Source organism: Zea mays, chromosome 5, assembly GCF_902167145.1.
Source record: "Zea mays cultivar B73 chromosome 5, Zm-B73-REFERENCE-NAM-5.0, whole genome shotgun sequence".
In the NCBI taxonomy this organism is placed as follows: Eukaryota; Viridiplantae; Streptophyta; class Magnoliopsida; order Poales; family Poaceae; genus Zea; species Zea mays.
In genome coordinates, this window is record NC_050100.1 from 159962952 (window position 1) to 159986226 (window position 23275).

At 56.4% G+C, this 23275-nt stretch overlaps 1 pseudogene across 1 annotated transcript; it reads left to right on the forward strand.

Moving 5' to 3' along the window:
• The first annotated feature begins 19824 nt into the window (after positions 1-19824).
• LOC100501761 (LOC100274551-like pseudogene) lies at positions 19825-22999 on the forward strand (annotated as a pseudogene). The gene is made up of 2 exons (NR_159512.1): positions 19825-21236; positions 22470-22999. The product of NR_159512.1 is annotated as a protein-like pseudogene (transcript).
• Positions 23000-23275: the final 276 nt, after the last annotated feature.

Here is a 23275-nt window from a genome sequence, read left to right on the forward strand (position 1 = left end):
ACTTGCCACCTTCAGGTTTCTAGAGAGCCGCTCCGCTATAATTCACTGGACTGTCTGGTGTGCCAGCGGAGCAATCGCTATCGAGCGCAACGGTCGACTCCAATGGTTGCCGGCAACGTGAACAGTGCGCGCAGAGTCAGAGCAGCGCCAGAAGGCGCACCGGACAGTGAACAGTGCCTGTCCGGTGCGGCACCGGACTGTCCAGTGCCCCAAGATATCAGAGCTCCAACAGTCGAAACCGTCAGAACCCTAATGGTTGGGTGACGTGGCTGACGCACCGGACAGTGTCCAGTGGCGCACTGGACTGTCCGGTGCGCCCATCGACAGACAGCCTCCCCAACGGTTGGTTTGGTGGTTGGGGTTATAAATACCCCCAACCACCACCACTCCAAGCATCCAAGTTTTTTTAGACATCTCATTCAATACAAGAGCTAGTGCAATCAATACAAGACACAATTCAAAAGAATCAAAGCCTCTCCAAGTCCCAAATACACTCCAAACGCCTAAGTGACTAGAGAAGAGTTTTGCTCGTGTTCTTTGAGCTCTTGTTCTTGGATCGTTTTCTTCTTCCTCATTCTTGTTCTCAAGCAACTTGTAATCAAAGCAAGAGACACCAATTGTGTTGTGGTCCTTGTGGGGTCTAACTGACCCGTGTGATTAAGGAGAAAGCTCACTCGGTCTAGGTGACCGTTTAAGAGAGGGAAAGGGTTGAAAGAGACCCGGTCTTTGTGACCACCTCAACGGGGACTAGGTTCATTGGAACCGATCCTCGGTAAAACAAATCACCGTGTCATCCGCTCTATTTCTTTTAGTTGATTTGTTTTTCCCCTCTCTTTCGGACTCGGATTTATTTCTAACGCTAACCCCGGCTTGTAGTTGTGCTTTAAGTTTATAAATTTCAGTTTCCTCCTATTCACCCCCCTAGGCGACTTTCACCTTTCATCATTCTTCTTTCCCGAAGCTTCGGGCTTTTTCATGGTCACCATCTCCCTTTTGGCGTGTTTTCCCGACTTCACTTCGAGTTGTTTAACTCTAATGAAGCATCGGATCTGATACCAATTGAAAGTCGCCTAGAGGGGGGGTAAATAGTCGAAACATGAAAATTATAGACTTTGAACACGCACTTCACCCGGGGTTAGGGTTAGAAATAAATAATCTTGAATTCAAAGTGCGGAAGATAATTCCTCTTGCTATGAGTTGCTCAATCAATGCGGATAACTTTGGGATCAAACTCGAAACAATATTAGCAAGGGAACTTTGGAGAGAGAGGAGAGGGGAGAAACAAATCGAGTGATGAAGATCAACACAAATGAACACGGTGATTTGTTTCCTGAGGTTCGGTTCCAAAGAACCTACTCCCCGTTGAGGAGGCCACAAAGGCCGGGTCTATTTCAACCATTTCCCTCTCTCAATCGGTCACTTAGACCGGTCGAGTGCTTCTTCTTAATCACATGGGTCACTAAGACCCCGCAAGGATCACCACACAATTAGGTGTCTTTTGTTAGCTTTACAAAGCACTTAGAAAGATTAGAGTGGGAATAAGAAAGCAACCAAGCAACAAGAGCAACAAAAGAAACACAAATCACCCTCTCTCAAGTCACTAAGCACTAGATTTGATTTTGGAGCTTGGAGAGGATTTGATGCTTTGATTGTGTCTTTGGAGTGTATTCTTTGCTCTTGTATTGAATGAGAAGAGTGAGAAGCTTGGATGGCTTGAATGGTGGTGGTTGGTGGGTATTTATAGCCTCCAACCACTTCCTAGCCATTGGCTGACTTTACTGTTTACTGTCTGGTGCGTGCCAGGTCAGTCGACCGTTGGGGTTTGGAACTGTTGACCGTTGAAGTCTTATGTCTTCTTGTGTCACCGGACAGTCCGGTAAGTTCTGACTTTGCAGACTGACTCTGACTTCTGATGGGCAGACTATTCTGTAGTCGACCATTGGCTAAGTTGACCGTTGCTCCGTTGGATCACCGGACAGTCTGGTGAATTTTAGTCGAGTGGCTCTAAGAAAACCCGAGAGCGGCGCCACTGGCTGCACTAATTCTTGTACGCTCCAAACTTTGTAGAATTCTTTCAAGTCTTTTTCTTTGTATGTTAATGTTGAACCTTACGTTCCTGATAAAAATAGCAACTAGACAAACTAGTTAGTCCATATGGTTTGTGATGGACGCCAAACACAAAAATTGATTATAGGAAACAGTTAAGCCCATTTCCCTTTCAATTGCGAGCTTTGTTGTTTAAATCATGGAATTCCATATCAATTGGAGTGATCCTAGCACTCGCAGTGTCGAAAGCAGCATCGAGGCAGATTTCCTAGACACGGTACCCAATACTCTAAAGATATGCCGACATGTGGATCTTCCAGTACGGGTAGTTCGTCCCATCGAAGAACAGTGGCTTGCCAACACCATGTTCCATGTCGCCTTTGTGGATTTGGAACCGGTTAGGGTAATGAAATCCTTAATGGGCTCTAATACCAATTGAAGGATTGGTGAGGCGAGCAAGGGGGGTGAATGGGAGTGAATCATATTTTGCTGCTAAAACTAAAATTGAGTACTTCACTTCAATTGAGATGAAGAAAGCGCTCAAACCAAAATCATATTAGAATACCAGTGATCTAAGGATTTCAAATGTTCCAAATACTCACATGAGATCATCAAAACAAACTGATTGCAAACCGAACACCGAAAAGTCGAAATAGGTCCAAAACTGTGTCGCAAACTAGTGCTGATTTCAGGATGCGAAACAGAACCAAACAAACTATGAATGAGATGAAATTTTACGCACACCTTAACAAAAGTACTTCGAAGGTCTCCACAAATTTTGAGCTGAATCGAACATGAAAATCAACCACAGATCTGAAAATACAAACAAAATTAGGGTTTTCTATAATGAACTCAAAACGAGATCAACTAAGATCACAACCACAAACTGCACCAACAAGGAGTAAGTAGTGATCTTAGAAGTATATCTCACCCGCCAATAAATTCCAACAACACCTGGAACACATGAATTCGATGGTTCTTCTCAAATCAACAAGAGAAGAGAAAGGAAGATCTCAAGAGCAAAAGACTCCGAAAATTCAGTGTCGGCGTTTCGAGACCGGGGGGTCCCTAAGCCGACGAGTGAGTGTGCCGCGTGCCCCAGCCCAGATGGGTCGAGCGCGTGGGCGAGCGTGAAGGGGGGAAAGCGAGGTGGCCGGAGACGAGCGTGAGAGAGGTGGAAATCCTGCGGCCTTCGTGTTCGTCCCGCGCCCAGGTCGGGTGCGCTTGCAGTAGGGGGTTACAAGCGTCCACGCGGGTGAGGGAAGCGAGCGGCCCCAAGAGAGCGCCTGTCCCGTCCTCGTCCCCGCGCGGCCAACCTTCTCTAAGAAGGCCCTGGTCCTTCCTTTTATAGGCGTAAGGAGAGGATCCAGGTGTACAATGGGGATGTAGCAGAGTGCTACGTGTCTAGCGGAGGGAGAGCTAGCGCCCTAAGTACATGCCAATGTGGCAGCCAGAGAGATCTTGGCACCCTGCTGGTGTGATGTCGTGGCTGTCGGAGGAGCAACGGAGCCTAGCGGAGGGACAGCTGTCGGAGCGGTTGAGTCCTTGCTGACGTCCCCCTGCTTCCGTAAGGGAGCTGAGAGCCGCCGTCGTCACAGGGCTAGCGGGGCGCCATCATTGCCTATCTGGCGGAGCTAGCCAGATGGGACACCGGTCTTGTTCTCTGCGGCCCGAGTCGGCTCGGGGTAGGGTGATGATGGCGCTTCCTGTTGACGTGGCGGGCCTGTGCCCTAGGTCGGGCGACGTGGAGGCTCCTCCGAAGCCGAGGTCGAGTCTGTCTTCCATGGCCGAGGCCAAGCCCGAGCCCCTGGGTCGGGCGAGGCGGAGGTTGTCCGGCAGAGGCCAGGGCGGAGTCCGAGCCCTGGGGTTGGGCGAAGCGGAGTTCGTCGTCTTCTAGGGCTTAGCCCGAGTCCGAGCCCTGGGTCGGGCGGAGCGGAGGTCGCCGTCTTCCGGGGCCTAGCTCGAGTCCGAGCCCTGGGTCGGGCGGAGCGGAGTTCGCCGTCTTCCGGGGCTTAGCCCGTGTCCGAGCCCTGGGTCGGGCGGAGCGGAGTTCGCCGTCTTCCGGGGCTTAGCCCGTGTCCGAGCCCTGGGTCGGGCGGAGCGGAGTTCGCCGTCTTCCGGGGCTTAGCCCGAGTCCGAGCCCTGGGTCGGGCGGAGCGGAGTTTCCTATGGCGCCTTTGGCAAGGCCTGACTGCCTGTCAGTCTCACTCTGTCAAGTGGCACTGCAGTCGGAGTGGCGCAGGCGGCGCTGTCCTTCTGTCAGACCGGTCAGTGGAGCAGCAAAGTGACGGCGGTCACTTCGGCTCTGCCGGGGGGCGCGCGTCAGGATAAAGGTGTCAGGCCACCTTTGCGTTAAATGCTCCTGCGACTCGGTCGGTCGGTGCGGCGATTTAGTCAGGGTTGCTTCTTAGCGAAGGCAAGGCCTCGGGCGAGCCGGAGATGTGTCCGCCGTTAAAGGGGGGCCTCGGGCGAGACGGAAATCCCTCGGGGTCGGCTGCCCTTGCCCGAGGCTAGGCTCGGGCGAGGCGTGATCGAGTCGCTCGTACGGACTGATCCCTGACTTAATCGCACCCATCAAGCCTCTGCAGCTTTATGCTGATGGGGGTTACCAGCTGAGAATTAGGCGTCTTGAGGGTACCCCTAATTATGGTCACCGACAGTAGCCCCCGAGCCTCGAAGGGAGTGTTAGCACTCGCTTGGAGGCTTTCGTCGCACTTTTTTGCAAGGGGACCAGCCTTTCTCGGTTGCATTTTGTTCCGGTGGGTGCGCGCGAGCGCACCCGCCGGGTGTAGCCCCCGAGGCCTCGGAGGAGTGGTTTCACTCCCCCGAGGTCTTAATGCCTTGCGTAATGCTTTGGCTGGTCTGGTTGTTCCCTCATGCGAACTGGCCGTAGCCCGGGTGCACGGTCGGGGCCCAAGCTCTCGGGCTGGTATGTTGACGCTGTCAACGGTTCGGCCGGAGCCGGGTTTGCGAGAGCAGCCCCCGAGCCTCCGCACAGGGCGAGAGGGCGATCAGGGACAGACTCGGCTTTTTTACATACGCCCCTACGTCGCCTTTCCGCAAGGAGGAGGGGGGGGAGAGCGTCATGTTACCCTCGATGGGCACCGAACATGGTGTCTCCGGTGAGCTGCAAGCGGGTAATCCGAGTGGACGTCCGTGCCCCGTTCGTTGGGGGTCGGCTAGGGGCCCAGAGGCACGCCCAAAAGTACCTGCGGGTGATCTGCCGGACCCGGTCCCCTGGCGACGGGGTCCGAGGGCTCGATGCCTCCCTCTGATGGGATTCTGTTACAAGATCGCTCCCGCTGGTCTCGGAAATGTCCTAGGGTACCTCGGGAGCGCAGCCCGAGCCTCGGTTATGTATCGAACGTACCCCTGGTCATCCCTCGCTCGGCGTCTGAGGCGACTGTGAACCCTTCGGGGGCCAGCCTTCGAACCCCTGATCAGTAATGGGCGCGGAGCCCGAGTAGCCTGAGGCGGCCGTGGAGCCCTTCGGGGGGTCGGCCTTGGAACCTCTGACCAGTAGTGGGTGTAGGGCCCACGCGATCTGAGGCGACTGTTGAACCCCTCGGAGGGCCAGCCTTCGAACCTCTGATCAGTAGGGGGGCTCGGAGCCCGGTTCCTTCACAGGGAAGGATCCTTTTCGGGGTATCCCCCTTTCCCGGTCCCTGTTGCAAGAGATAGAGAAAGAGGAAAAAAGGAAAAGGATACGAAATCGAACGACGTGGCGTACCTTTTTTTGGCGCGGTTATTACAGCGAAGGCGAAGCGTCGCCCGCTTCTCCTGCCAGAAACGCCGCCTGTCCCGCCGCGGAATTAATGCGACGGGGCGAGTGGTTGGCGGGGCGGCCGTTGCGCGTGCGCGAGCCGTTCGAGGGACGGATCACGGGCGCGCCGTCTTCACGCCGTGAGAGGAGGCTCTCTTGCTGCCCCTGGATGGGACGTGAGCCTGGCTGACGACGTGACTGCTGCTCCTGCCCGCCTGCCATCGTCATTACTGCCGGCCCACTTTCGGCCGCATTGACCGTGGCGCCAGGCTGGCGCCGCTGGGTCGTGCGCTGGGTCGCCTTGAGTCGCGGCATTGGTTCCGCAACCGAAGAGGCGCGACGGTGGCGCAAGTGGCGGTGCAGTTGCCTGCATGCAGCATCCGGCGCGCCGGTCGCGTGACGCGTGGGCCTGGGCCTCCATGCTGGCGCGTTGGGAGTCGGAGAAGCGTGTCCACTTGGCGCGGTTGCATGCCGCCTGCATGGCTGCCCACTCCTTCCGCCCGTTGGTCTGGGCAAAAGTGGAGGGTCGCTTGTAACCGCTGGGCGGTTGTGTGCACCACGCGCGGCGCTTTGGCTTCTTCTGCTCTGAGCCGGTTTGCATGACATGCGGGACCCAGCCCCCACGCCGCAGGGGAGGGCCTTGGAGCGTGTTGGAGAAGACTCAGCCCGTGGCGTTTGGGGGCGCACGTAGGGAGAGTTGCCTTTAAAAGGAGGGCGACCCCTTTCGGAAGGCGACCATGTCTTCTTCCTCCCTTATGCGTCGCGTCTTTCCATCCTCCAAGCCCCCGGATGGGGGGTATCCGCCATCTTTTCGCCTCATCGTTGGAGGAACGCAACTCCGTGGGAGTTGGTACCTTTCAGCCATCGTTCGGCTTCAAGGATTTTCATCATGCAGCCCGGCTGCACCCCTCCACCGGCGGTCACCCAAGATGGTGACCTCCAGCTTGATGGTGGGGGAAAGCGAGCCGGGCTGCGGCCTCTGCCCCTCCCTCTGCCTCGAGGATTTTCGTCATCCAGGCCAAGATGGAGGATGAGGCGAGTCGGGGGGCTGCCCCCGCGTGGGTCAGCTGCCCTTTTCTTCCCCCAGCGTCTGGGGGAGAATGGCATCCTCCAGTTTCGCGGAGACTTCCTCCAGCCATGCCGGGAAAGGTGGGCCGCCATCACTTGGCTAGGGCGCAGCACTACGCCCTCCGTCCGGACGACGGTTGCGCTGCGTCCCGCGAGGGCGGCGCCCACGCTCTGGGCGGTTCTGACCAGGGCGAAGACCTGCCGGCGCGCTTCGAGGCGTCGGCAGCCGGAGATGGCTTCTCTACCGATGAGATTGCCAATTCCGCCAGTAGCCCTGGGTCTCCGTCTCCCGGCCTGAATGGCTGGTTCTCGTCCTCTGCGGGTGAGAGCCCTCCTGTCGTAACACCTGCCCCGAAGCCGCTGCCGAAGCTGCTTCGCCGCCCGGGGCGAGGGTGGTTGCCACTGCTGCCGGATCGGGCGGCGGCGGGCCGCCCGTCGGTTCGCGATCGCTCCGCGGGTTCCCCGATCTTGTGGGGTTATTCGTACCCGCGGGGATGGAACTGGAGTTCCGTTTGTAATGGCACCTTGAATGCCGATGTCTTTGTTCATTGTGGCTGTCGAGGCCTGAACATGTATGTAATTTCGGCACGAAGCCGTGTTTTTCCTCATTTTCGAGCACTAAGCCTCGCCTGTTGATTATCTGAACCGCTTCACCAATCATGAGTTGCCCCGTGTCAAGGTGACAAGTGAGGTATCCGTATCCCGGAGGCGTAGGAGTCCCTCGGCTCGATCGGCCTTGTTGTCTGAGGCTCCTCTAGCTTAGTTAAAGAGACCCCTTGGCCGCTCTTCGATGAGCCGAGGCCAGGGGTAGCGATATCAGCACGAACAGAGGCGGAGTTGGCTCGAAAATGAAAACCTGGTTGGCCGGAGCCTAGCCGGGTTGTCCGTCAGCGGGACCGATGCCGGAGTTGACCAGCCGAGGCCTCGGACCGGGCTGGCGCCCTTGGAAGATGGTTAGCCGAGGCCCCTGGGGTAACCGACCGAGCCGCCTGCTCGGGCCGGATTCCCGGAGAAGTCCCTGGACCGCGTCGCCGTCCGAGGCTGGGTCGGACCTCGCTGAAGGTGTTGTCGATGCCGAGGGTGCTAGCCCCCTTCTAGTGTGAAGACCCGAGCCTGCAGGATCAGATTGTCTTGTAGCGTGTGCCTTCTGCGGCCGCTGAGGCCAGAAAACACACCCTCGCTGCGTTGTAAAGCTGCGTCTCCTTTCCTCTTATTTCGAGTGTCTGGACTTTTTGTCGGTAACAAGGATGTTTGTGCGAGCGAGAGTTGCTTCTCGCGGAAGGTGATGAGTGAGGTATCCGTATCCCGGAGGCGTGGGAGTCCCTCGGCTCAGTCGGCCTTGCCGCTTACGCGTACTTTCACCCGTCCATGAGGCCCTGTCACCGATTCAGTCGAGAAGGCTTGAAGGACCGCTTCGGCAGAAGAGCTTCCGAACGTAAAGACTTGTTCGGTCCGCAGAATCACTTTATCCGAACGCGAGTTACTTATCGCAGAAGGTGATGAGTGAGGTATCCGTATCCCGGAGGCGTAGGAGTCCCTCGGCTCGGTCAGCCTTGGCTGCTTACGTGTACTCCGTCGTTTCCAGGATCCGCTTTTCGAAGTAGTCAAAAAGCACGAAAGATATTCTGCTAAAAGAGATCTTTTTTCGAGGAAAATTTCGACGCAGAGGGGGTCTCCCCCTTTTAGCCCCCGAGGGAGGGTTGGGCTTTGCCGAGGCGAGGCCGACCCTTCCTTGATGACTAAACTTTGCGTGGGTGCGAGGTATATGAACAACTTGAAAACATATTAAGGGTAGAAGCGACGTAGCTGTTTGATGTTCCAAGCGTTGCCGTAGATCTCGCCTTGATTGTTGGCCAGCTTGTATGTTCCAGGCTTCAGAACTTTGGCGATGACGAATGGCCCCTCCCAGGGGGGTGTGAGCTTGTGCCTCCCTCGGGCGTCTTGCCGCAGCCGAAGCACCAGGTCGCCCACCTGGAGGTCTCGGAGCCGGACCCCTCGGGCGTGGTAGCGTCGCAGGGACTGCTGGTACCGCGCCGAGTGTAGTAAGGCCTTGTCCCGAGCCTCTTGCAGCTGGCCTAGCGATTCTTCTCGGCTAGCTTGGTTGCTTTGATCGTTGTAGGCCCTCGTCCTCGGGGAGCCGTATTCCAGGTCAGTGGGCAAGATGGCCTCGGCCCCGCAGACCAGGAAGAACGGCATGAAACCCGTGGCTTGGCTTGGCGTTGTCCTCAGGCTCCAAATCACCGAGGGGAGTTCCTTCATCCATCGCTTGCCGAACTTGTTGAGGTCGTTGTAAATCCTGGGCTTGAGCCCTTGTAGAATCATGCCGTTGGCACGCTCTACTTGCCCATTCGACATGGGATGAGCCACGGCGGCCCAGTCCACCCGGATGTGGTGATCCTCGCAAAAATCCAAGAATTTTCTGGCGGTGAACTGGGTACCATTGTCGGTGATGATGGAGTTTGGGACCCCGAAGCGATGGATGATGTTGGTGAAGGACGCCACCGCCTGCTCGGACCTGATGCTGTTCAGGGGTCGGACCTCGATCCACTTGGAGAATTTGTCGATGGCGACCAGCAGGTGCGTGTAGCCCCTGGGCGCCTTCTGCAAGGGACCGACGAGGTCCAGACCCCATACAGCAAAGGGCCAGGTGATGGGTATCGTCTGCAGAGCCTAAGCGGGCAGGTGGGTCTGCTTCGCATAGAATTGGCACCCTTCGCAGGTGCGGACAATTCTAGTGGCGTCAGCCACCGCCGTTGGCCAGTAGAAGCCTTGCCGGAAAGCATTCCCGACAAGTGCTCGAGGCGCTGCATGATGGCCGCAAGCCCCCGAGTGTATTTCTTGCAGGAGTTCCTGACCTTCGGCGATGGAGATGCATCGCTGGAGGATGCCCGAGGGGCTGCGGTGGTAGAGCTCCTCCTCATCGCCCAGCAAGACGAACGACTTGGCGCGTCGCGCTACCCGCCGAGCCTCGGCTTGGTCGAGGGGTAGCTCTTCTTGGCGGAGATATTGCAGGTACGGGGTCTGCCAATTTCGATCAGGCGTGGCCCCGCTCTGCTCCTCCTCGACGTGCAGTGCCTCGCCCTCGGGGGCCGAGGGTACCTCGGGCTGAACCGAGGGCGCCTCGGGCCGAACCGAGGGTGCCTCGGGCCGAGCCGAGGGTGCCTCGGGCTGTGCCGAGGGTGCCTCGGGCTCGGGCGTGTCGTCGATCTTGACAGAGGGTTGATGCAGATCCCGGGAGAAGACGTCCGGGGGAACCGTTGTTCGTCCCGAGGCCATTTTAGCCAGCTCGTCTGCAGTCTCGTTGTAGCGCCGGGCGATGTGGTTGAGCTCGAGCCCGTAGAACTTGTCTTCCAGGCGCCGAACCTCATCGCAGTAGGCCTCCATCTTCGGGTCGCGGCAGTGGGAGTTCTTCATGACTTGGTCGATGACGAGCTGCGAGTCACCGCGGGCGTCGAGGCGTCTGACCCCTAGCTCGATGGCGATCCGCAACCCGTTGACCAGAGCCTCGTACTCAGCCACATTGTTGGACGCCGGGAAATGGAGGCATAGCACGTAGCGTAGGTGTTTCCCGAGGGGCGAGATGAAGAGCAGGCCCGCGCCGGCTCCCGCCTTCATCAGCGACCCGTCGAAAAACATGGTCCAGAGCTCCGGTTGGATCGGAGCCGTCGGCAGCTGGGTGTCGACCCATTCGGCTACGAAGTCCGCCAACACCTGGGACTTGATGGCCTTCCGAGGGGCGAACGAGATTGTTTCGCCCATGATTTCCACCGCCCACTTTGCAATCCTGCCCGAGGCCTCTCGGCACTGGATGATCTCCCCCAGGGGGAAGGATGACACCACAGTTACCGGATGAGACTCGAAGTAATGTCGCAACTTTCGCCTCATCAGGATCACTGCATACAACAGCTTCTGAACTTGTGGGTAGCGAATCTTGGTCTCGGACAGTACCTCGCTGACGAAGTAGACTGGCCTCTGAACGGGCAATGCATGCCCTTCTTCTTGCCTCTTGACCACAATCGCGGCGCTAACCACCTGAGTGGTCGCGGCGACGTAGACCAAGAGGGCTTCTCCATCAGCTGGGGGCACCAAGATAGGCGCCTTTGTAAGGAGCGCCTTCAGGTTCCCGAGAGCTTCCTCGGCCTCAGGGGTCCAAGCGAAACACTCGGTCTTCCTTAAGAGGCGGTACAGAGGCAGACCTCTTTCGCCGAGGCGTGAGATGAAACGGCTCAGGGCCGCGAGACATCCCATGACCCTCTGTACGAGTTTTAAGTCCTTGATGGGCCCCATGCTGGTGATAGCTGCGATCTTCTCCGGGTTGGCTTCGATGCCTCGCTCGGAGACGATGAACCCCAAGAGCATGCCCCGGGGCACCCCGAAGACACACTTCTCGGGATTGAGCTTGACGCCTTTCTCTTTGAGACATCAGAATGTCACTTCAAGGTCGGAGAGGAGGTCGGAAGCCTTCCTTGTCTTGACTACGATGTCATCGACGTAGGCCTCGACCGTGCGACCGATGTGTTTGCCGAACACATGGTTCATGCACCGCTGGTACGTCGCGCCCGCATTCCTCAAACCGAACGGCATGGTGACGTAGCAGTACATGCCGAAGGGCGTGATGAAAGAAGTCACGAGCTGGTCGGACTCTTTCATCCGGATTTGGTGATACCCTGAGTAGTCATCGAGGAAGGACAGGGTTTCGCACCCAGCAGTGGAATCCACGATTTGATCGATGCGAGGTAGAGGGTAGGGAACCTTCGGACATGCTTTGTTGAGACCAGTGTAGTCTACACACATCCGCTATTTCCCCCCTTTCTTCCTCACAAGCACAGGGTTGGCAAGCCATTCGGGATGGAATACCTCTTTGATGAACCCTGCTGCCATTAGCTTGTGGATCTCCTCGCCTATCACTCTGCGCTTCTCCTCGTCGAATCGGCGCAGAGGCTGCCTGACGGGTCGGGCTCCGGCCCGAATATCCAGCGAGTGCTCGGCGACATCCCTCGGTATGCCGGGCATGTCCGAGGGACTCCACGCAAAGACGTCGGCGTTTGCGCGGAGAAAGTCGACGAGCACTGCTTCCTATTTGGGGTCGAGCCCGGAACCGATCCGGATCTGCTTGGAGGTGTCACCACTGGGGTCGAGAGGGACGGCCTTAACCGTCTCCGCTGGCTCGAAGTTGCCGGCATGACGCTTCACGTCTGGCACCTCTTTGGAGAGGATCTCCAGGTCGGCAATGAGGGCCTCGGACTCGGCGAGGGCCTCGGCGTACTCCACACACTCCACGTCGCATTCGAACGCGTGTTTGTACGTGGGGCCGACGGTGATGACGTTGGGGCCCGGCATCTTGAGCTTCAGGTAGGTGTAGTTGGGGACGGCCATGAACTTCGTGTAGCATGGCCTCCCCAGTACCGCGTGGTAGGTTCCTCGGAACCCGACCACCTCGAACGTCAAGGTCTCCCTTCGGAAGTTGGAGGGCGTTCCGAAGCAGACAGGAAGGTCGAGTCGTCCGAGGGGCTGGACGCGCTTCTCAGGGATGATCCCGTGGAAGGGCGCAGCGCCTGCTCGGACGGAGGACAGATCGATGCGCAGGAGCCTGAGTGTCTCGGCGTAGATGATGTTGAGGCAGCTGCCCCCGTCCATCAGGACCTTGGTGAGCCTGACGTCGCCGATGATGGGGTTGACGACGAGCGGGTATTTCCCCGGGCTCGGCACGTGGTCGGGGTGGTCAGCTTGGTCGAAGGTGATGGGCTTGTCGGACCAGTCTAGGTAGACTGGCGCCGCCACCTTTATCGAGCAGACCTCCCGGCGCTCTTGCTTGCGATGCCGAGCCGAGGCATTCGCCGCATGCCCACCGTAGATCATGAAGCAGTCTCGGACCTCGGGGAACTCTCCTGCTTGGTGATCTTCCTTTTTGTCGTCGTCGCGGGCCCTGCCACCCTCTGCGGGCGGCCCGGCCCTGTGGAAGTGGCGCCGAAGCATGACGCACTCCTCGAGGGTGTGCTTGACGGGCCCCTGATGGTAGGGGCACGGCTCCTTGAGCATCTTGTCGAAGAGGTTAGCACCCCCGGGGGGCTTCCGAGGGTTCTTGTACTCGGCGGCGGCGACAAGGTCCGCGTCGGCGGCGTCGCGTTTCGATTGCGACTTCTTCTTGCCTTTCTTCTTGGCGCCGCGCGGAGTAGACGCCTCGGGAGCCTCTTCCGATGGGCGGCCCTGGGGCTGCTTGTCCTTTCGGAAGATAGCCTCGACCGCCTCCTGGCCAGAGGCGAACTTGGTGGCGATGTCCATCAGCTCGCTCGCCCTGGTGGGGGTCTTGCGACCCAACTTACTTACCAGGTCGCGGCAGGTGGTACCGGCAAGGAACGCGCCGATGACATCCGAGTCGGTGATGTTGGGCAGCTCGGTGCGCTGCTTCGAGAATCGCCGGATGTAGTCCCGGAGTGACTCTTCCGACTGTTGCCGGCAGCTCCGGAGGTCCCAGGAATTCCCGGGGCGCACGTTCGTGCCCTGGAAATTGCCGGTGAAGGCTTGGACCAAGTCATCCCAGTTGGAGATCTGCCCCGGAGGCAGGTGCTCCAACCAGGCGCGAGCAGTGTCGGAGAGGAACAGGGGGAGGTTGCGGATGATGAGGTTGTCGTCGTCCGTTCCACCCAGTTGGCAGGCCAGGCGGTAGTCTGCGAGCCACAGTTCCGGTCTTGTTTCCCCCGAGTACTTTGTGATAGTAGTCGGGGGTCGGAACCGGGTCGGGAACGGCGCCCGTCGGATGGCCCGACTGAAGGCCTGCGGACCGGGTGGTTCGGGCGAGGGACTCCGATCCTCCCCGCTGTTATAGCGTCCCCCACGCCTGGGATGGTAGCCTCGGCGCACCCTTTCGTCGAGGTGGGCCCGACGGTCGCGACGATGGTGCTCGTTGCCGAGGTGGCCCGGGGCCGCAGGCGCGGTGTTGCGCGTGCGCCCGGTGTAGACCGAGGCTTCCCGCATGAATCGAGAAGTCGCGGCATGAGGTTCCGAGGGGTATCCCTGCCTTCGGGAGGTAGAGCTCTCGGCCCGTCGGACCGCAGCGCCTTCCAGGAGATTCTTGAGCTCTCCCTGGATTCGCCGACCCTCGGTGGTTGATGGCTCCGGCATCGCGCGGAGGAGCATCGCTGCGGCTGCCAGGTTCTGACCGACCCCGCTGGATGCGGGTGGCGGTCTGACCCTGACGTCGTTGGTGACGCGGTGCTGGAAACCTTGGGGCAGGTGACGCATTTCTTTGGCCGGGGGTTGGCCCGCCCATACCTGCCCGACGGATCGGCTCAAGCGCTCCTGCTCCCTCGTCGAGCCTGACCTGCGCCCCGCGGACTTGCTCGAGCTGTGGGTCGTGACCCCCGCCGGAATGGGGACCACAGCTAGCTCCCGCGGGATGTCGGCGCGAGGCACCGGCCTAGGAAGATCACCGTCCTCCGGCATGCCGAGATGGTTGCCTTCGGAGGGATCCCCTAGCTCGACGTGGAAACATTCGCGGCTTGGGCCGCAGTCCTCGTCGTCAAGGCTGCGGCTACCGTCGGAACAGTCGGAGAGGCAGTAGTCACATGCGGTCATAAAGTCCCGCATGGCACTGGGGTTGCCAAATCCGGAGAAATCCCAACAGATGCTGGGATCGTCGTCTTCCTCGGACCCAGAGGGCCCGTGGGTCGAGACGTTCGTCAACCGGTCCCAAGGCGACCGCATACGAAACCCCAGAGGGGTTGCACTCGCCTCAACGAGAGCGCCCGCCAAAGCAAGGTCGCTAGGCGGGTTGAGGCCGAGTCGAAATGACGTAAGATGGGAATCAGTCGGTACCTTTTGGTCGACGAGGAGCGACATAGTCACGTCGGGGACTGGTTGCACCGTCGTCTCAGGTACGAGGGCAACGTCCTGCAAGCTCTCCGCGAGCGCGCTGGCGTCGTCCACTTGCTCGGGATTGGTGTGTCGCGGGGGGACGGCGCTCGCCTTCGTCTCAAATGCGAGGTCGACGCCTGACGCGCCCCCCGTTGGGGTGCTGGGGACGTCGATTCGCTCGACAGCCGACGAAGCGCGGCCTCCCGCTTGGCCTTGGTTGCCCCGCCTCCTCCTCCGTTGGCGAGGGAGAGGACGGGGCGAGCTCGAATGTTGTTCTTCCACCACGCGGGGAAGATGTCGTCGATTCCGCCGCCGGCGGGCGGGTTGTCAGCTGCCATTGTCGTTGTCGCGCGGCGGTAGAAGGAGTATCATGTCGTAGCTGCCGTCGAAGGACATGAACTCAAGACTCCCGAAACGGAGCACCGTCCCGGGCCGGAGAGGTTGCTGGAGACTGCCCATCTGGAGCTTGACGGGAAGCTGTTCGTCAGCACGCAGCAGGCCCCTACCTGGCGCGCCAACTGTCGGCGTTTCGAGATCGGGGGGTCCCTAAGCCGACGAGTGAGTGTGTCGCGTGCCCCAGCCTAGATGGGTCGAGCGCATGGGCGAGCGCGAAGGGGGGAAAGCGAGGTGGCCGGAGACGAGCGTGAGAGAGGTGGAAATCCCGCGGCCTTCGTGTTCGTCCCGCGCCCAGGTCGGGTGCGCTTGCAGTAGGGGGTTACAAGCGTCCACGCGGGTGAGGGAAGCGAGCGGCCCCAAGAGAGCGCCTGTCCCGTCCTCGTCCCCGCGCGGCCAACCTTCTCTAAGAAGGCCCTGGTCCTTCCTTTTATAGGCGTAAGGAGAGGATCCAGGTGTACAATGGGGATGTAGCAGAGTGCTACGTGTCTAGCGGAGGGAGAGCTAGCGCCCTAAGTACATGCCAATGTGGCAGCCGGAGAGATCTTGGCACCCTGCTATTGTGATGTCGTGGCTGTCGGAGGAGCAACGGAGCCTGGCGGAGGGACAGTTGTCGGAGCGGTTGAGTCCTTGCTGACGTCCCCCTGCTTCCGTAAGGGAGCTGAGAGCCGCCGTCGTCACAGGGCTAGCGGGGCGCCATCATTGCCTATCTGGCGGAGCTAGCCAGATGGGACACCGGTCTTGTTCTCTGCGGCCCGAGTCAGCTCGGGGTAGGGTATTGATGGCGCTTCCTGTTGACGTGGCGGGCCTGTGCCCTAGGTCAGGCGACGTGGAGGCTCCTCCGAAGCCGAGGTCGAGTCTGTCTTCCATGGCCGAGGCCGAGCCCGAGCCCCTGGGTCGGGTGAGGCGGAGGTTGTCCGGCAGAGGCCAGGGCGGAGTCCGAGCCCTGGGGTTGGGCGAAGCGGAGTTCGTCGTCTTCTGGGGCTTAGCCCGAGTCCGAGCCCTGGGTCGGGCGGAGCGGAGTTCGCCGTCTTCCGGGGCCTAGCCCGAGTCCGAGCCCTGGGTCGGGCGGAGCGGAGTTCGCCGTCTTCCGGGGCTTAGCCCGTGTCCGAGCCCTGGGTCGGGCGGAGCGGAGTTCGCCGTCTTCCGGGGCTTAGCCCGTGTCCGAGCCCTGGGTCGGGCGGAGCGGAGTTCGCCGTCTTCCGGGGCTTAGCCCGAGTCTGAGCCCTGGGTCGGGCGGAGCGGAGTTCGCCGTCTTCCGGGGCTTAGCCCGAGTCCGAGCCCTGGGTCGGGCGGAGCGGAGTTTCCTATGGCGCCTTTGGCAAGGCCTGACTGCCTGTCAGTCTCACTCTGTCAAGTGGCACTGCAGTCGGAGTGGCGCAGGCGGCGCTGTCCTTCTGTCAGACCGGTCAGTGGAGCGGCGAAGTGACGGCGGTCACTTCGGCTCTGTCGGGGGGCGCGCGTCAGGATAAAGGTGTCAGGCCACCTTTGCGTTAAATGCTCCTGCGACTCGGTCGGTCGGTGCGGCGATTTAGTTAGGGTTGCTTCTTAGCGAAGGCAAGGCCTCGGGCGAGCCGGAGATGTGTCCGCCGTTAAAGGGGGGCCTCGGGCGAGACGGAAATCCCTCGGGGTCGGCTGCCCTTGCCCGAGGCTAGGCTCGGGCGAGGCGTGATCGAGTCGCTCGTACGGACTGATCCCTGACTTAATCGCACCCATCAGGCCTCTGCAGCTTTATGCTGATGGGGGTTACCAGCTGAGAATTAGGCGTCTTGAGGGTACCCCTAATTATGGTCCCCGACATTCAGCAAAGACACAAACTGAGATTGAAGCCAACCGAAAGTTGTGGGCCGAACCAGCGACCCTTCCTCGGAATGATCGTTGCAAATTATAAGACATGGTCGACAGAACAAAATAGCTACGCATCTCTCGACTAAACTGGTGACTACTTAGCTAAAGAGGAAAACTAGGAGTTCTAAACAAGAGCACTAGAACAAATGACAGCTAAGAGATGTTGAACTAAACAACCCTCACATCTATTTATAGAGGGTTATTTTAATTTCCTAAACTACCCCTATTTATATAGAGCCTATGCACTCCACCGTGGGCGAAATGGATCAACTCCTAGAGTTTTCATCTGGCAGCCACACCCTTCACACAGAGTTGTTTCACCTTGACGCATCCTCCGTGATCATGCCACGTGTTGCCTCCAGTTTCCACTGAAACTACCGCCACCAGGTTTTGAGACCAAACCTAGTCGAAAACCTGACGTCCATAGCTCTGGGTGGTTTTGAGGTTCAACCACAAAACTGTCGTGAGTATCGCACCGCGTGCGTGTCCCCCACATCATGGACATGTCCCGCCAGTCCTCGACCACGCCGACAACATGGTCCGCTCTGCCACATCCTCTCGCGAGTGCGTGTCCCAGGTGTCAGCCACCACGGCTAGTCACCCAGCTGCTCTAGTCCATCAGCCAAGACCCAACACTCGTCCTTCACCACTTCGGGGCCATCAGCACGAGCTTGCATGACCTTCACCTCAGCTGTTGACCACAGACCCTATGCTCCACACCTGAACACCATAAGTCGACTGACATGGTTGCACAAGCATAATCTCACGTCTTGGTCAGTCCACGACTCGACCCAAGATGCTAGTCGTTGACAATCACTCATCATCAACTCGAACCACAAGGGACAAGTCAACCTTGTGATCGCAGAGCGTCGGCGGGTGGAAATCGTGAGCGTAGGTGCACCGACGTCTACGAATCGGTCGCGAATACGGTGAGATGAAGTTTCGTGCGACCTTTTCGGTGGTTGACAGGTGGATAGGGCCTTGACTGTGAGCTTGTATATTTAGGATCTGAGAGTTGGAGCCCTATATTAGTTTGTTCTAAATTTATAAAATAGGACCTCTCTTGGAAGCTATTTTCTAATCAAGAATCCTATATTTTAAAATAGAATCCGATTTCAGACCATTGTTAGAGTTGCTCTTACGCAGGGAGGAAAAAATCCAGTAGCTTATTTTATTTTACCGTACCTCCTATTCCACTCCTTGTTTCTAACTACTGCTCGTCTTCCTTTTCCTTCTTCACATGACTCTCGTGCACCCCACCCCAGGGTCGGCTCTGGGTTTTGGAGGGACCTAGGCCAATGTTTAGATCTATATTATTTCATTTGTATTGTAAATTAAAATAAAGAAAATAAGAATAGTAAAACAATTTTAAATCTGTACAATTTTCTTAAGTAAGAATAAAATTTAGAGTATTAAAAAAATTTATATTACATATAGTTCTAATGTCTCAAAATAAATAACTTTGTCGAGTACTTAAAGCAAAATATGTCAAATCAATATGCATATCAATGTTTTCTAATATATCCTTCTCGATAGAATATTAAAAATAGTCTTTAAGAAAACTAGGTCCTCTCGTTGCTTCGGCCCTAGGCGGTCGTCCCTCCCGCGTTGGCCAGAGCCGGCCCCACTGTTCCATGCTGCGCAAGCGGCCGAGCAAGTTTCCAGGTGTAGAGAAATGAATATACATGTATATGTGGGCCAGTCTGGTTCGGCACGACACAGGCCCACAAAAGCACGGACTACAAAAGCACATCCCTAATTATGGGTCGTGTCGTGTCAGCACGTGGAGCTAGTCATCTGTCCACGACACGGACCACAATTAGTTATGTGTACCATACCGATCTATATACATACAACAGTAATATATAAACAATAATATAATATATATATATGACCAAAATAAAACTAAGATTTTTTGTGGTTGCACATTAAAAATCTTTGGTCGGAAAGAAAAAATAGTACAACTAGCTCAGAAATAATATTCAATTCTCTGTTCAGTGTTTAATTGAGTACTATACAACCATACAGAATACATATACAATGATTATCATTACTATTCACTATCCTCATCTAGGTACTAGTTCTCGAAGGCCTATTAAAGCTCTAGATTCTCCAAGTTGTGCTGGTTCTGTAGGCTTTGACCGGCCTTAGTTAAATACTAAGTCTGTGTTTAGTGGGTCTCGATGGGCCTTAGTTAAATGGGTCATGCTAGACGGCTCATGGGCTTAACTTGAGGCCCAGGCCCGGCCCACATATTGGGTCGTGCCGACCCAGGTCTACAATTAGGTTGGGTCGTGCCAGACTTAGACTGTACCAGAAATTGTGTGCTTTATGTCAGGCTATTATGCACAGCACAAATGTACACGTATAGGAATGAACGCCCAGGTGGGCCGTGGCCCCATCGCCTACTGCCGTGGATACACAGCGCACCACGCTCGCCTATAGATGTACAGAAAGCACGAAGCAATAAAGCCCGGTTCGAAGCACGTTTTTTTGGCCGGGTACCAACCCAATCCGGCTTGCTTTTATACGGACTCATACAGGAAACTAAGCACGGTGGGCTAGCTTGGCACGACCCGTTTACCTCTAAGCCCGTCAAACCCGCTTTTTTGCACTAAATCGTGATTACCGGTCCATTTAACCCATTTTGACCCGCTTTTTCTATGCTTACCGGACTGGCCCGGTCCGTTTAGGTTAGCAGCGGGCCGGGCTCAAACAGGGGAAACGAGTCCGCGGGCTTCATCGGGCCCGGGCCGGACTGGACGGGCCGTTTGGCCATCTCTATCCCGCCTCCTCTACATAAAATCCCCATCGCCTTCCTCCTACACGCGGCAGCAGCCACGACACGATCACGAATTCTAATCAAACGATTCAAACTAACACAACCGACTCGCGTCCCCCGTACGTCCCCGCACCAGTGCAGCACCTCGCCACCAGCCATGTCATGGTCGGGACCAGAACTGGCGGAGTGGTCGCGTGACGGCCAGGAAGCGGAGCAACAGCCCAAGTCGGAGCCTCGGCGCAAGTCATGGTCGGCGCCAGAACTGGCGCAGTGGTCGCGTGCCGGCAAGGAAGAGGAGCAGGAGCCCGAGCCGTCGGAGCCTCAGCGCAAGTGGGTGGCCCTCGTCTCCGTTGTCGTCCTCTTCGGCAGCGAGGACGAGCGGGCCCAAGAGATCATCCTCGGCACCGACATGCTGATGGTCGACCTCAACGACCCGCCGCTGCCCTCCTACCTGGTGCTTCACCCCCGCATCGCCCCCAATCCCAGGCGCACCAACGAGCCACTGTCCGCCTACATCCTCGCCGCCGACCGCTCCGGCTACATCCTCCTCCAGGTCGTCGAAGGCAACCGCCCGGACTTCTTCCTCTGCAACACCCACACTCGTACCGTCACCATTCTCCCCCCGCCTCCTATACGCAGGCCAGCCACGGCGTCGACATCCTCCCCGAACTCAGCATGGGTCTAATAGCCGACCCGCAGCGCAGCGGCCAGTTCGTGGTCGCCCAGCTCCACCCCACCATCTCCTACCGCAAGCCCAACAAGCTCCTCTACTTCTCCACCGCCAAAGGCCGGTGGTTCGTCAGGAACCTCACCCGGGCGCGGCAACGGGTCCGCATGCACAACCCCAACGAGATCGGAGTGGTTGCCCACGACGGACGCCTCTGGTGGTTCGCCCCCTCCTATGGAGTGTTCTGCTGCGACCCCTTCACGCCCGTCCTCAAGTGCCCTGAGCTGCGCTTCATCCCGCTCCCGGCCAACTCCGAGATGTTCGCGGCCACGTCGCCTTTGACCCCGTCGTCAGGCCCCTCGTCATAAAACGCCGCTGCGTGAGGCCCAGCGAGGGCAAGCTGCGCTTCGTCGAGATCCGCGGCCTCTCCTACAAAGTGCCCGTCGACGAGTCTAACCCCACCGTATGGATGTGGACGCTCGATGACCCGGAGGGCCCGAACCCCTGGACATTCGAGTACGAGGTGGCCTTCGCGGAAATCTGGAAGGACGAGACCTACGCCGCCGCCGGCCTGCAGCCGGGCGAGGTGCCCGACGTCGCCCTCGTCGACCCCAACGACCACTACGTCGTCTACTTCTTCCAGGGCTCGAAGCTCTTCGGCTTGGACCTGCGCGAGAAGAAGGTCGTCGCCTGCGAGGAATGCCTGATAGACCGCGATCGACTCGAGTACCAATCCTCCCGCCCCATCGTCGACGCCTGGGAGCTGTCGCCACCGCCACCCATTCTTTCGGGCGATGACGACTCTTCGACAGACGGTATGCGCGCGAACATTTGCATTGCCTTGCCTACGGTCACTGAATCGCTCCAATGCAACACGCATGGCTGCTGGAAATCTCGACATGATGCTCTATGTGACTGTTTTTTTTTCTGAATTTGGCAAGTATAGAACGAGAATATATCTGGTGCGCGTGAAAGTTTAGTGCACATGCTTCATATATTAAATTATCATCACTCTTCTTAGATCTAACACCTCTAATTGTTTGATATATTTTGATAAAGACACCCTCCGATGTGGTAGATGTAGTGGTGGAAGGTGTTATTTGTAAATTACAATGATCAACGAGAGACGACGTTAGATTTGAGATGGATAATAATAATTTAATATGTGTATCATGTGCATTAAGCTTACATGTGCATCGGATATGTCCTCGATCGGTATAGAACACCACCTCTGTTTGGCATCGGTATTTATACATTACTCTAATACACATGATGTATATATTAAATCATCATGCACCATCCATCTTAATCTAACGTGACTAGAGTTAGACAAAAAAAACCCGCTATCCATTACATAAACCCAATTTACCCAAACCCAGACCTGATTTACTTGAACCCGAATTACCCCATCACTAATTTAGATAGCAAGTCTAAAAGCATGATTCAAGTTTGGGTAATTCAGCCCGATACCCAATTTTCCCAAATTACCAAACTCTTGTATTGTTATAATGTGATTGTAAATTCATGATGTACTAATATATAAAGAATAAACTTATATATATATATATTAAATTGTTTTGTTACATGTAATGTTTACTTAATTTTTATTGTCTTACTATGTGTGATACTATAATAGTGTTTTGTTACATGTAATGTTTACTTAATTTTTATTGTCTTACTATGTGTGATACTATAATAGGGTAATTTTGAATTACCCGAACCCAAATTTTCGAGTACTCGAAATTTTGGGTAAATGTTGTGAACCTTCAAATACCCGAAATTTTGGGTAAATGTTGTGAACGGGGTTTATTTCGGATTCTGATTACCCGAATTTCCAGTTACCCGACTCTAAAAAATCGAGTAACCCGAACGTTTATATATTTTTCACATAACATCCTCCAAAGCAGTGAAGGTGTAGTGGTGAAAGATGTTACTTGTAAAATATAACGAGCAATTAGAGACATTAAATTTAAGATAGATTGTGATGATCTAATATGCGTACAAGTACAACGAACGCTTATGTGCACCATATATATGCATGCATGCAGATAAAGATCGGTCGAGACAGGCTTACGCCGAGAAAAAGAAGCGCAAGGTGGCGGAGTCCGTTGACTCTTGGCTAAACTAGGCCCGGTTGGAGTGGACGAGGGACGCGGACGTGGACGCGTCGAACTGGAGGACATGGAAGATGGCGCCTCCACAATTTGATGAATCACCTATCGACATGGAAGGTGGCCAAGCTGATGATGAGCCGGAGATACAGTTCCCCCCTTCTTCTCCCTAGCTAGGTGAGGTGAGACAGAGAGCCCAGAGAACCCGATTCGTCGTGTCAACAAGAATGCATGTGGAGGCTTCTTTCGATCTTGCGTTTCAGATAGACGATTGAGCCTGCAGCTTTGCGTCACGGACAATCTCACATTTCTCATCTGAGTTGATGAAAGCCAACCGAACAATCACACGGGGGCCATTGTTATCGAGATGTAGCTCTATTCTTTTTTTTTAATGATTGCCTGCTGATACAAGTGGTACTCAGTTTTGATTCTCCATTGTCGTCCTGTCCTGTGTGCATGCTTTTCTGTTGCATTTATCATATTCCCAAAATGCTAGAGTAGCGGAGGTTAGATCCAATTGATGCTGCTGCCAACTACAATACATCATTCATTTACTGGCGCGAGAGTTGGAGTGAAATCATGATTATAATTCACACGCTCAGAACTTAGTCACCTCGTACTACATCTGCAAGGTCGATGCGGCATGCATTTCCGATGTAGAGCACAAAGTCCATTTCGGGCTTTCTGTTATTCCCGGACTGGAGTGTATTACGCGGGATTGAGACAGATTTTAACTTGGGATT